This window comes from Gigantopelta aegis, chromosome 15, assembly GCF_016097555.1.
Source record: "Gigantopelta aegis isolate Gae_Host chromosome 15, Gae_host_genome, whole genome shotgun sequence".
Taxonomy (NCBI): Eukaryota; Metazoa; Mollusca; class Gastropoda; order Neomphalida; family Peltospiridae; genus Gigantopelta; species Gigantopelta aegis.
Window position 1 is genome coordinate 18,920,530 of NC_054713.1, and position 13,987 is coordinate 18,934,516.

Sequence of the window (13,987 nt, forward strand, 5' to 3'; positions counted from 1 at the left end):
GAAACAACAAATGTTTTAAAGACTATATATGTGGCAACCTGTATCGAGCGGTCACCTGTTTTAAGCGGCCACTTTTATCTACTCCCTTGTGTGACCGCTTAAGACAGGTTTGACTGTGTGTATATATATATATATATATATATATATATATATATATATATATAGAACACACACACACGCATACATACATACATATATATATATATATATATATATATATATATTATATATATATATATATTTTTTTTTTTTTTTTTTTTTTTTTTTTTTAATGCAGATATGTTAATTGTTATAGAGGCCAGCTTTTAATTGTTTATATATTATAATGCTGAACTTTTCCCCAAGGACACGTTAATAAGAACCGTAAGTTTATTATTTCGTTGAATGGCTTTCTCGATATGATAATCTAGTAAGCTATTAATAGGCTGTCAAGTGTTTACACACAGAGGAATAGGTCACAAAGGACGTATTGTTCAAATCCAACTTTCCTTGTCTGGATAGAATAGTAGACAGGATTTCGGATTTAAGACTGGTAGACACTGAAGTCGTATTTCAGAACCAGCTGCAAACCAAAGTGAGTTTTAATGGCAATGCGTTATGTATAATATCGCTCTGCAATAACACACGTTTGTGTTATCGATTTAGAGATGTATATACTTCGCGGCTTCTAGGTAATGACCCGCTGGCCACAGCCATACCATTAAATGAAATAACCACGATTGAAATTGATTGCTCTATGACGTATAAGTCAACCTGAAACTGATTACTCTGTGACGAAATACATTAATTTCAAACGTAAGCCCCGTAAATACGATTTAGTTGGAAAAGACGTTTAAATTTATTTTAAATGTTTTTGGGTTTTTTTTAGAGCTTGTAAAAATAGAATACTACATTCGTGTCTATTAGATATCGTAAAGGGACATTCCTGAGTTTGCTCCATTGTAAGATGTTACCGACTAATAAAATATTTCTACGATTAAACTTACATATTAAATATATTTTCTTGTTTAGAATATCAGTGTCTGTACATTCAATGTGTTTCTGGTCGTCTTAATATTTGTAAGAAGCCCAAACTGGATTTTGTCTTCAAATAATTTCGTACGTACAAAAAAAAACAATATTTTAGGAAATAAAATGAAATTTAACCTAGTACAAATATTAGAACGATCAGAAAAAAGTTTAATATACAGCCACTAATATTTAATGCAGAAAAATATATTTGATATGTAATTATAATCGTTAAAAAATCTCTGTTAGTCGATAACATCTTAAAAATTGCAGCAAACTCAGGAATGTCCCTTTAAAACAGATGTGTGTCCAAGAAAGGTGATTTAATCTCCTCAGCAGTTTCGTAACACTTCAGGGATGAGGGACGTTATGGAGTTAAAAAGGATAACACGGCCTTTGATATACCAGTCGTGGTGCACTGTCTGGAACGAGAAATAACCCAATGGGCCCACCGAAGAAGCAAAAGTTTATTTTGTTTAACTACACCACTAGAGCCCATTGATTAATTAATCATCGGCTATTTGATGCCAAACATTTTATAATTCTGAGACGCAGTCGTAACATTTTTCCATTAACAGCAAGGTGTCTTTTATATGCACTTCCCTACAGACAGGACAGCTCCTGCCAAGTCCTTTGATATACCAGTCGTGGGACACTGGTTGGGATGGGAAAAAACAATCAGAGTATCTGTCCACTGAGAGGATTCGACCCAAGCTCTTCAGACGAGCGATCCATCGACATAGCTAGACCCGTCCCTTTTAAAATTGTCTACACAGCAACGTAGTAACAGCGGAACCCATGTCGTCTAAAATTGCGCTGGAGGGGAGGACAGACATAGATACTGGCGGAATTGGGGGACGGGGAAGTGGATGACTGGACGGAATGACGGACAGAAAGACGGACGGGTGGGCGGACGGACGGACAGACAAATACATCGATCAAAAGACAGGTTATATTTAATGAAAGGAAAGATTACTGTACATTTTAAAAAAACGAAGATAATGGGGACATAAAATTTGTAAATGACCCCTACCTCCATTAAATGAAAATATAAAAGTCGACAGTTATACATGTTGAACATCAGGCGATAATCTCCGCGCATTATAATCTACGGGCCGTTCGTCGCGGCACAGACAGGTTAACTATTAAAACTAAAATGTTTCGGTTTCCTCCCCTGCGATCGACATCACCTAAGTGCCAAATAGGTCTACATTTCACCTCCCATTGTCTATTGTCACGTCCCCTGGCGGCCTTGTCTTTTTCACAACAATAGTGTGCATGAAACCAATATTATGCTTTAAGCTTTCAGTAAGGAACATAGGAAGAGCAACTATATGTTTTAAACAAAGACTGCATATGGCGGGATTAGAAATGAAACGAAAAATAAAGCCCGTCAAACACCGGACATTGTCTCGACTATAATAAAAAAAGAAAGAAAAAAAAGACGCGATCTTTCCCTTCCTATTAAAACAAATTTTCGCTGAATTCCACGACATGTACACTTTTCTATATTAATCCCGTATAAATACGGTATCTTCCGTCAATAAAAAAGCAACATTGTATACCCCCGGGATTAACTATGGTGGACAACAAAGAAAGATTCCTCATACACCTCACGGGTCATTTATTGTCCCCGACGGCACGATTGCATCTCATAGGTGGTCAGTTCAGATCGCCTTTGTCCAGAAATAAACACTTACTGGAAGTCCGGAGATGTATGGATATTAGTTTATAGTCTAAACAGAGGCGTCGGAATTTTTTTTTTTTTTTTTTTATGTTGATATAGATACGCGGTTAGTATTTGCATTCTGAAATTGAAAAGTAACAGAGAAAGGTGCGGAGGATTAACAGTCGGGGTGTTATTTGGTTTGTTCTCTCGTGAGCCGAGATTATTATAATAAGTAGTGTAGGTAAACCGCTAGTGATCTTTGATGTTGCCAATATCATTTCATTTCATTGCAACTCTTTTCGTGCTTATATCCAATTACGGTTTAAACACACTGTACTGAGCATACACTTCAGATATCTGGGCTGTCTGTCCAGGACAGTGGGTTAGTTGTTAGTTTGTTAGTTGTTAGTGAGAGAGAAGAGGGTGGAGTGGTCTATTACCTACCCACTGAGTAGTTAAAACTCGCTCTAGGTGGGAGCCGGTACCGGGCTGAGAACCCTGTACCTACCAGCCTTATGTCCGATGGCTTGACCGCGACACCATAGACGTCGGTCTTCCAATATCACCTGTGCGAGTATGGATCAAAAAAAAGAAAAAGAAAGAAATGTCTTATTTAACGACGCACTCAACACATTTTATTTACGGTTATATGGCGTCAGACATATGGTTAAGGACCACACAGATTTTGAGAGGAAACCCGCTGTCGCCACTACATGGGCTACTCTTTCCGATTAGCAGCAAGGGATCTTTTATTTGCGCTTCCCACAGACAGGATAGCACAAACCATGGCCTTTGTTGAACCAGTTATGGATCACTGGTCGGTGCAAGTGGTTTACACCTACCCATTGAGCCTTGCGGAGCACTCACTCAGGTTTGGAGTCGGTATCTGGATTAAAAATCCCATGCCTGGACTGGGATCCGAACCCAGTACCTACCAGCCTTATGTCCGATGGCTTAACCATAACACTGCGGAGGCCGGTCTACCAATATTACCAGTGCGAGTATGGATCAAGTCACCGTAAAATGTTTGTATATCAAAATACAGCTATTTCAATAAACTGAAAATAACTAAATGCGTGTTTCATTTTGCGACCGGCCTCGGTGGCGTCGTGGTTAGGCCATCGGTCTACAGGCTGGTAGGTACTGGGTTCGGATCCCAGTCGAGGCATGGGATTTTTAATCCAGATACCGACTCTAAACCCCGAGTGAGTGTTCCGCAAGACTCAATGGGTAGGTGTAAACCACTTGCACCGACCAGTGATCCATAACTGGTTCAACAAAGGCCATAGTTTGTGCTATCCTGCCTGTGGGAAGCGCAAATAAAAGATCCCTTGCTGCCTGTCGTAAAAAAGAGTAGCCTATGTGGCGACAGCCGCTTTCCTCTAAAAAAAAGAGTGTCAGAATGATCATATGTTTGACGTCCAATAGCCGATGATAAGATAAAAAAATCAATGTGCTCTAGTGGCGTCGTTAAATAAAACAAACTTTACTTTTTCACTTTGCGTTGTTTGTCGTTGTGGCGGATTTAGCTTAGTTGGTTGAGCGCTCGCCTGAGGTGCCAGCGTCACAAGATCGAACCATCTCGGTGGATCCATTCAATTGATTGAGTTTTTTTCTCGTTCCAACCAGTGCACCACAACTGGTCAAAGGCCGTGGTATGTGCTTTCCTGTCTGTGGGAAAGTGCATGTAAAAAATTTTTTGCTGCTAATGGAAACGTGTAGCGGGTTTCCTCTGAAGACTACGAGTCAGAATTACCAAAAGTTTGAGATCCAATAGCCGATCATTAATTAATTAATGTGCTCTAGTGGTGTCGTTGAACAAAACAAACTTTAACTTTGTGTGTAGTGTTGCGAATCGCATGGAATCGCATGGATTCAATTCTTTACTTACTCAGACCATATACGTGGTATATGAGGTAATATAATAATATATTTACAAAGTGAGCAAGTTACAAACATATACAGATAACATTTGGAGAACAAAGTATAATAAATAAATAATATAGTAAATAGATTTCCATCATCGATCATCGGTTATAATCGGTCGGCATCAACCGATCAACTTTTGATTACACAATCAGTTAGAATTATATGGACTTTAGGTAGTACTAAACCAAATAACGTCCGGCTGGGTCAAGCCGCCTGCTACTGATTTGATCGGGCTGCTGGTGCTCCATTGCACCTGCCAGTGCAGGCGGTCCCTCCTCTCTCCCCCCCCCCCCCCCCCCCCCCCCCCCCCCCCCCCCCCCCCCCCACCTTTCCTGTCGTGGACGGAGGACAGGCGTGCGCTACAACAGCTTGTTCTGAATGTGCACGTAAAACCCTATGACATGACATGACATGGCTGGGTCAAAGTTCGAGGTGCACCCAACTTTTGATAGAGAACTGAACACCACAAGTCTTGTGATTGGTGATAAATGTGTGTTGGTTGTCAAAAAAAAAAGTTTCATCTGGGCAAAAAAAAATTTATGCAATTTTATTTCATCTAGTACCACTATGTCAAGTAGCCTTGTGCTTGAAACATGTATGGGGTACCTGTAAAAAAAAGTACTCGCATTTTGTGCGGAACTAGGGTAGTCATAGACGCTTCCCGTTATCTCAGGAATGAGCAGCTTGACCCCCAGTTTGTTCTGATTTACTTTAAAGGTGAGGTTGGTAGTATTTATATCCGTGGTGTATATGTCGATTGTTACGCTGCAGGTAGGAGTTTTAGCCACATGTGTTACTGCTGTCGTCTATGGTATTTGATTTGCTAGTATACACCCTTTAGAAGACTTTGAGTTATACGGACTACGCATCTCTTGTGTTCACATTTCAAAATGATAATTTTACCTTTAATAACCATCAATATCTTTTGTCCTTTAGGTACACATGAAAACAAACCCAAACCCCAGCATATTTAGTATTTACATCAATTTTATCATCTAAACTGCAAAAACTATTACAGGTAACATTTTCCCACACAATCGGTTATGGATTTTCATAATCGATCATCAAATCGGTAGAGCCAAATCGATAAATTTTTTATTATAAATCGATCTTTGGAACATTACTTGTTTTTTTGTTGTTGGGGTTTTTTTGGGGGTTTTTTGGGGGGGTTAGGTTTTGGGGTTTTTTTTAGGGGGTTTCCGGCACAAGCCTTTGCGTACACAGGACCCTGTGTGTTTTTATTGTCTTATGAAATATGACTTAAGAAAGAAAGAAATGTTTTATTTAACGACGCACTCAACACATTTTATTTACGGTTATATGGCGTCAGACATATGGTTAAGGACCACACAGATTTTGAGAGGAAACCCGCTGTCGCCACATAGGCTACTCTTTTACGACAGGCAGCAAGGGATCTTTTATTTGCGTTTCCCACAGGCAGGATAACACAAACCATGGCCTTTGTTGAACCAGTTATGGATCACTGGTCGGTGCAAGTGGTTTACACCTACCCATTCAGCCTTGCGGAGCACTCACTCAGGGTTTGGAGTCGGTATCTGGATTAAAAACCCCATGCCTCGACTGGGATCCGAACCCAGTACCTACCAGCCTGTAGACCGATGGCTAACCACGACGCCACCGAGGCCGGTGAAATATGACTTAAAGTGCAATTTTAAAGTTTGTTTTGTTTAACGACACCACTAGAGCATATTAATTTATTAATCGTCGGCTATTGGATGTCAAACATTTGGTTATTTGTGGTAAGGAATTAATCGTAAACATGTTTACGCAAATGAAAGGTTATAATAAAAGAAAGAAAATCTAATAAGGTCACGGACATATTTTTTCCAAAAAAAAGATCTGTTTACGTGAAATAACCTTTCCCTAGTAACCTAATTTATATTTTTTAACCTGAGTTTCGCTTTGATTCAGGAACCACTCCTAGGTGTGTGTGGTTTTTTGTGTGTTTTTTTTTTTGTCAGCCTAAGGACCCCATTATTATCTTATTGTTGAGTCACTGACTGACGTGGGACAGGACAGCTGTCGATTGCGTTCCTGAGAAACATCATTCACTTGCCGATGAGTTGTTAATATCACGTCACGTGACATCAAGGTGTTGCCAATATCCAGCTACGGTTTTATTGAACGTGTTGATTTCATATTCTCTATGAATGAAATAGCAGAGAGCTCGCTGGAACCACGTTCATTCATTACGGGGTTTTGTGAATGGGATTTAAAATAAAAAATGCAAATTGAATTCAGCAGATGGGAATATTTTATCGTAGAGGTTTCCTCTCTCTCTCTTTCCGGAAGTTTCGTAATTTGTTTTATTAATTTAATGATCTGTAACGTAATTTTAATGGTTTTCTTGGAAATATGAGAGAGAAAGTAAGAAAGCAAATTAGCAAGCATGTATGCAAAAAAAAAAGCCCGAAAGAAAGAAAAGAATGAATGAATCAAAAGAACGAAAGTAAGGAATAATCATAGAAAGAAGTGCTACTGTATAATATTCTTCTACATAAGTTTATTTTTAAAACATTATTTTCGTGAATCACGTTGTATAACAGTTTTGGTCTCTGACACAATATTATATATATATACTCTTCATAAGAAGAAACGCAAAACCACATTGTCGTAACATTTGGAGAATTGATTTAATTATTGAATGGTGAGTCCGATAATTACCAAATGTTGCAGGATTGTTCACAATTCACTCTAGTCCATTGTGAGTAAGTGATAGGACACACCACCAAGGTCAAGGTCATCTGGAGTCAATACCGGGTGTGGCCTCCGCGTGTGTTGACAACTGCCTGGCACCGCCTGCCCATTGAAGCAACCAGAGTACGGGTGACGTCCCGGGGGATGGTGGCCCACTCGGCCTGCAAGGCTGCTGCCAGCTTCTGGGGCTGTGGTTGTCGCTGTCGGAGGCGTCGGTCCAACTCGTCCCATAGATGCTCAATTGGGTTCAAATCCGGTGATATCGATGGCCAAGGAAGGACATTAATGTTGTTGTTCTGTAGGAAAGCCGTTGTGAGACGTGCTGTGTGAGGCCTGGCGTTGTCATGTTGGAACACTGCGTTGGCGTTGGCCATAACTGGAACGATGTGTGGCCGGAGAATCTGGTCAGTGTAGCCCTGTGCATTCAGGTTGCCCTGCACGTGGACCAGGTCAGTTCTGCCAGTGTGTGAGATGGCTGCCCACACCATGACACTACTCCCGCCGAATCTGTCCACTTCCTGCACGCAGTTTGCCGCATAACGTTCACCACGACGCCTATACACGCGACATCTTCCATCATGACGTCGGAGCAGAAATCGGGACTCGTCACAACCACACCTGTCTCCATCGCAGTTGAGGCCATTGTCGATGAATCTGGCACCACTGCAGTCGGAGTCGACGGTGTTGTGGTGTTAAGATGACACCTCGAACTGGACGTCTGGCACGAATTCCTACCTCACGTAGGCGGTTCCGTACGGTCTGGTCGGATATCCTGCGCAAACCTGGTATTGCTGCGGCTGGGGAGGTGGCAGTAGTCAATCGTTCCCGAAGGTGGCGTACCCGGATGTAGCGGTCCTGCCCGGGGGTAGTGACCCGTGGTCGACCGGATCTAGGGAGGTCACGTGTTGATCCATGTTGCTGGTAACGGTCCCACAGTCTGGAGATGGTGCTTGGGGACACATGGAATGCCCTGGCAACGGCCGTTCTGGATTCGCCTGCGTCTAGTCGGCCGATGGCATTGTTTCTCTGCGGTCCACTGAGACGTGGCATGTCCTGGATTGTCAACTGTCGGCCAGATACAGAGGCCAGGCAAGCGAACAACCTGCACTTTTATACTGTCGGTGTTCATGTTGCACGTGCAGACAACGCACGTGCAGTGGTGACATGGTTTGCACGTGGCTGCGTTTTTGCGAATATTCACATTTTGGAACTTTATTGTACAGTAGCTGCGTTTTATCGAATGTAACCGTGGGAATGTGTTTGGGACATGCAATGACCTTATATTCACAAAGCATGAACCGGTAGGAAACATAAAATCGGAGTTATAACCCATTTGTACCCTTTTGCGTTTCTTTTTTTGAAGAGTATATATATATATATATATATATATATATATATATATATATATACACACACACACACACACACACACACACACTCCTTCCGCAAAAAAAGGGGGGAAAAAAGAACCAAATAATGATTGAAATAATATATTTTAATACAAATTTAATTATATATATCTATCTGTTCTTGGTCAAGGTATTTCGAGTAGCAGCAAGGGATATTTTATATGCACCATCCCATAGACAGGATAGCACATACCACGGCCTTGGTGTACCAGTCGTAAATTATTTGAAGACAAAATCCAGTTTGGGCTTCTTACAAATATTAAGAAGACCAGAAACACATTGAATATACAGACACTGATATTCTAAACAAGAAAATATATTTAATGCGTATTTTTAGACTTTAAAAGATGTTACATGTATTAGTTGGAAGCATATTACAATGCAGAAAACTGAGGACAGTCCCTTTAATTAAACAATATACAGGCCAGTTCTTATTGGGTTATGTTAGATTAAACTCCATTTCAACAGCAAATTCAATGGATTATTATGAGTTTGTAGCCATTTTAAAAGGTTTTCGGCAAATAAAATATGTTGACATTATAAAAAATTATAAGATGCTTATCTTTTCTTGCTTAGAAAATGAATATCTCCATAACCAATGAATTTCTGGACATCGTAATGTTTTGTAGTATTTCAAAATCGATTTTTGTCTAAAATAATTTCCTACGTGTTCATTTATTATTTCATCCAACTGCCAAACAAAATTTAAAACAATTCGGCCAAAGACCATTTTAAATGTATTTATCTGTATAATATTTTATATTTAAAATATGTTAAGGTATAATATTGCTTTTAAAACACGGGAAAAGGTAGAATGTGTGTTTATTTTGTTGGGGGTGACAAACGGAAGTCTTGCTAAGGTTGAAAACTCAGGATAGTAAAAGCAATAACCAAACTGCCTTTTTTTTTTCTTTTTCTTTTTTTGCACATCATTTCTTGCACATCAACTGCCTGTAAACAGTTTTGTGCAAACATATCGGGCAGTAAAATTTGTCATTAAATTTATTATTAATCTAGCGAGAAGTACTTTATATATCCTTTGAACTTTCATACCGTAAGTAATACAAAGAAAAAGCACTTATCATGGTTCATTGAATATACCATGGCCAACCTAGGAGGTCTAGTGGTTAAGCTATCTAATATAGCACTGGTAGGTACTGGGCTCGCATCCTAGTACCAACTCGCACTCATTAAGAATTAAACCATTGGTAAGACAGCCTAGATTACTAAGGTATGTACCTTATTTGGATATAATCACGAAAATCATGTCGAAATTATTGTTTTATATATACTGTATAAACAAAGTTTGTTTTGTTTAACGACACCACTAGAGCATATTAATTTGTTAATCATCGGCTATTGGATGTCAAACATTTGGTAATTTTGACATATAGTTTTAGAGAGGAAACCCGCTACATTGTTTTTCATTAGTAGTAGGGGATCTTTTATATGCACCATTCCTTATACTGTAAAACAGCTAATATCATGCACTGGCCTAGGAAGAGGGGGGGGGGGGGGGAGGGCAGCGATGTTTTTTATATATTTATACATATATATATATATATATATATATATATATATATATATATATATATATATGTGTGTGTGTGTGTGTGTGTGTGTGTGTGTGTGTGTGTGTGTGTGTGTGTGTGTGTGTGTGTGTGTGCGCGCGCGCGCCCACACTTTTTGGCACAATCCTACGCCCGTATGAAAGGCTTGATTTTTTTTAAAATATGTATTCTTCTTTTTAATATTAAATATTTTTTTTGTTTTAAAATTCATTCTGAATATACGTTGCAAATGATATTTTCAACAAAAAAAAACATCATAATTTTTTCTGTTTTTTTGAAGAAAAAAAACCTTCACCCAACATATCTTTACCGCCAACGTTTCATAAATCACGAAAAACATTTCCACCCGCTTTTGTGTTGCGCAAAAACAAATTGTCACCACGTGTGAATGAATTCAGCTGTCCTATTGTTTAACTCTCTTGAAAGTGTTTTCTGTTTTTTACACATGCTTACGAGGCGGGAAGTGCGGGGTGGGGGGTGGGGGGGTGGAGGACTTCCGGTGGGTGGTGCCATCAGACAAAAGGCGCCACGTGCCGAAAAAGGTGTGACGACCGAAATTCGGTGATAATTCCTGAATAGTGCTTAAACCTCTTTTTCTTTTTTTTACAAAAATAGTAAACTGGAGAGTCGCATGAATGACACTTCACTTTTATGAATGGAATGGATCTGCTGGACCCTCGGGTTTCTCGGAAGTGTATGTTACGTGATCTCCCTTAACTCCAGAGTAATAGGTTATTTTCTCCACAGGTAATGCGCTCGCAGAGAGCGCGCACAAAGGAAAAGCTTCATCAGTTAGTCACGTGACAAACAGGATGTGTTTGAGCCACTCGAATTGCAAAAGGCATTTTTTAATAACCTTTATCCTTTAGAATAATGTCTTCCCCCGCACTGCTCGGTACATTTGCATAACGCATTGTCCATGCAGAGAAGACAATACTTGTGTTAGTGGTTTAATAATCTTTATTCATGAGTGGTGCATTCATGGGCGTCTATCAGTGGGGGAAGATGGGTACGCGTCCCCTCCCCTTCCCCACTTTTCAGCTTGACGGGGACAGCATAAGAATTACCCCTCACATCCCAACCCCCGCCACTTTTTCATTTCAGAAGAAACAAATTAATTTTGCTGGCATATAATGTAACTGATTACCATTTCGCCTAGGAAGGAAGGAAATGTTTTATTTAACGACGCACTCAACACATTTCAGTTACGGTTATATGGCGTCATACATATGGTTAAGGACCACACAGATAATGAGAGAGAGGAAACCCGCTGTCGCCACTTCATGGGCTACTCTTTCGTATTAGCAGCAAGGGATCTTTTATATGCACCATCCCACAGACAGGGTAGTACATACCACTGCCTTTGATAAGCCAGTCGTGGTGTACTGGCTGGAACGAGAAATAGCCCAATAGGCCCACCGACGGGGATCGATCCCACACCGCCCGCGCATCGAGCGAACGCTGTACCACTGGGCTATGTCCCACCCCATTTCGCCCAGGGGTGTCGGCTTTTATGTTCCTACACTAGTCTCTGGTACTAAATCTTTGTTATGGCTATACTAATTACTTTTATATTCCATATGTAGTAGTGGTAGAAGCAGTCTAATATTACGTCATGCAGCCCACATTATTATTTTAAGTAGCCTGTAGTAAACGCCTTTGCTTATTTAGAATTAGCAACAGACCAGCAATAGATTTCTTATGTTTTGATTTCTAAAGTAATGATATATGTGTTGTATATTAGCTCTCCCCCTCCCCCTCCCCCCTCCACTTTTAAAACCGGATCGCCGCCAATGGGTGCATTAAAAAAAAATTAGCGGTTAAAAATGTCTCTTTGGTTGAAATTTCATTTTTGAAATATATTGAAGGCGAATTCTGAAATAATAATACAATACATGTAGTTATTATATGAAGAAAAAAAAGGAAAAAAAAGAACTTTTGTTTTCTGCAAGTAGCATATTTCATTTAAGTTTTTATACTGAATCTTTATGCTTTAAATGTTAGCATGTGGAATTTGTAACAACAGCTACACATACAAATCCAACACACATTTTATATAATTTTGTGAGGAGTGTTTTTCAGGCGCGGATCCAATGGAGGGTGCTCAAGATTTAGCTCAGTCGGTTGAATGCTGGCTTGAGATGCTTGCGTCGCAGGATCGAACCACCTCGGTGGATCCATTGAACTGATTGAGGTTTTCTCGTTATAACCACTGTTACCAGTCTACTATAACTAGTCAAAGGCCGTGGTATGTGTTTCTTGCCTGTGGGGAAAAACATATAAAACATCCCTTGCTGCATTCGGAAAAATTTAGCGGGTTTCAGAATTACCAAATATTCAACATCCAATAGCCGATCATTAATTAATCAATGTGCTCTAGTGGCGTCGTTAAACAAAACAGACTTTAACACACATCTTTTATATTTGTGAGCAGAGTTTATCAGGCGCGGATCAAATGGGAGAGTGCTGGGGTTGGACACCCCACACCATCTTCCACCCCCCGAATTTCAGAGTGCCAAAACATCTTCCAGTTTTTAGTAAATAAATATAATCAATATTGGTTGGCTTGGAACGATTGCTACATAGATTGTGTGATTGACAAAACAAACAAATAAAAAGGGGCGGGGCGTAGCACAGTGGTATTTAGCGCTCGCTAGATGCGCCGTCGGTTTGGGATCGATCCCCGTGGGTGAGCACATTGGACTATTTCTCATTCCGTGCACCATGACTGGTACATTAAAGGCCGTGGTATGTACCGTCATCTCTGTGGGATGGTGCATATAAAAGATCCCTTGCTACTAATGAAAAAACAAAAAAACAACAACAACAACAACATGTCCCACATTTGAAGTTGAATAACAGAGGAAAAATATGTGCAATACGGAACATTGGAAATTTGCACAATTTTTTAAAATTATTTTATTAATTTATGGGCAAATGTTATAACCCCTTCCTGAATATTTTAGGTATTCTTTTCTCTTTTTTTAATTGTGTCCACACTCGTTGTATGCTGATATAACGTTGGAATTACTCACACACTGTAGAACATTACTTTTTCAATTATGGTGACTGCACCGACATGCAGGAATTGTGTTTTACCTTGTCCTGTCCCGATATTTGTATCTTAGCCGCCAAAACCTTCTATAGCATTCTTAAATATTGAAAATCCCTTTTATATCCTATGAGATGGTTTAAGTATAATATTTCAAGTGTATATATCTTATTGTTTTATTTGTGCTGCCATTGTTTTAACTGTACTATATTGGGTTGTTTACTTTATTTGTCTTGTAGATACTTTCAGCGAATAGTCTCTCATAACTCAGTATAGAGTGGCTCATTAACAATTTTATAATGTATATTACTTTTATTTATATGCTAAATTTGATTCTGTTGTAATGAATTGAGACTTTCATCCAACTGTCTGTCTGTCTGTCTGTCTGGGAAAATGTTGTAACCCTTTTCTGAATACTGTCAGTATTCTTCTTCTTTCTATAATTGTGCCCACACACTAGAACAATTCTGGATCTGACCCTACTTTATTTTCCACACACTAGAATAATCCTGGATGTGTACCCCCTCCACTTTGTAGCAGCAGCGATGTTTTTTTTAAATATATTTATACATGTATTTATTGTTTTATTGGATCATGGCATATTATTAAATATTTGAAAATCTATTTTTTG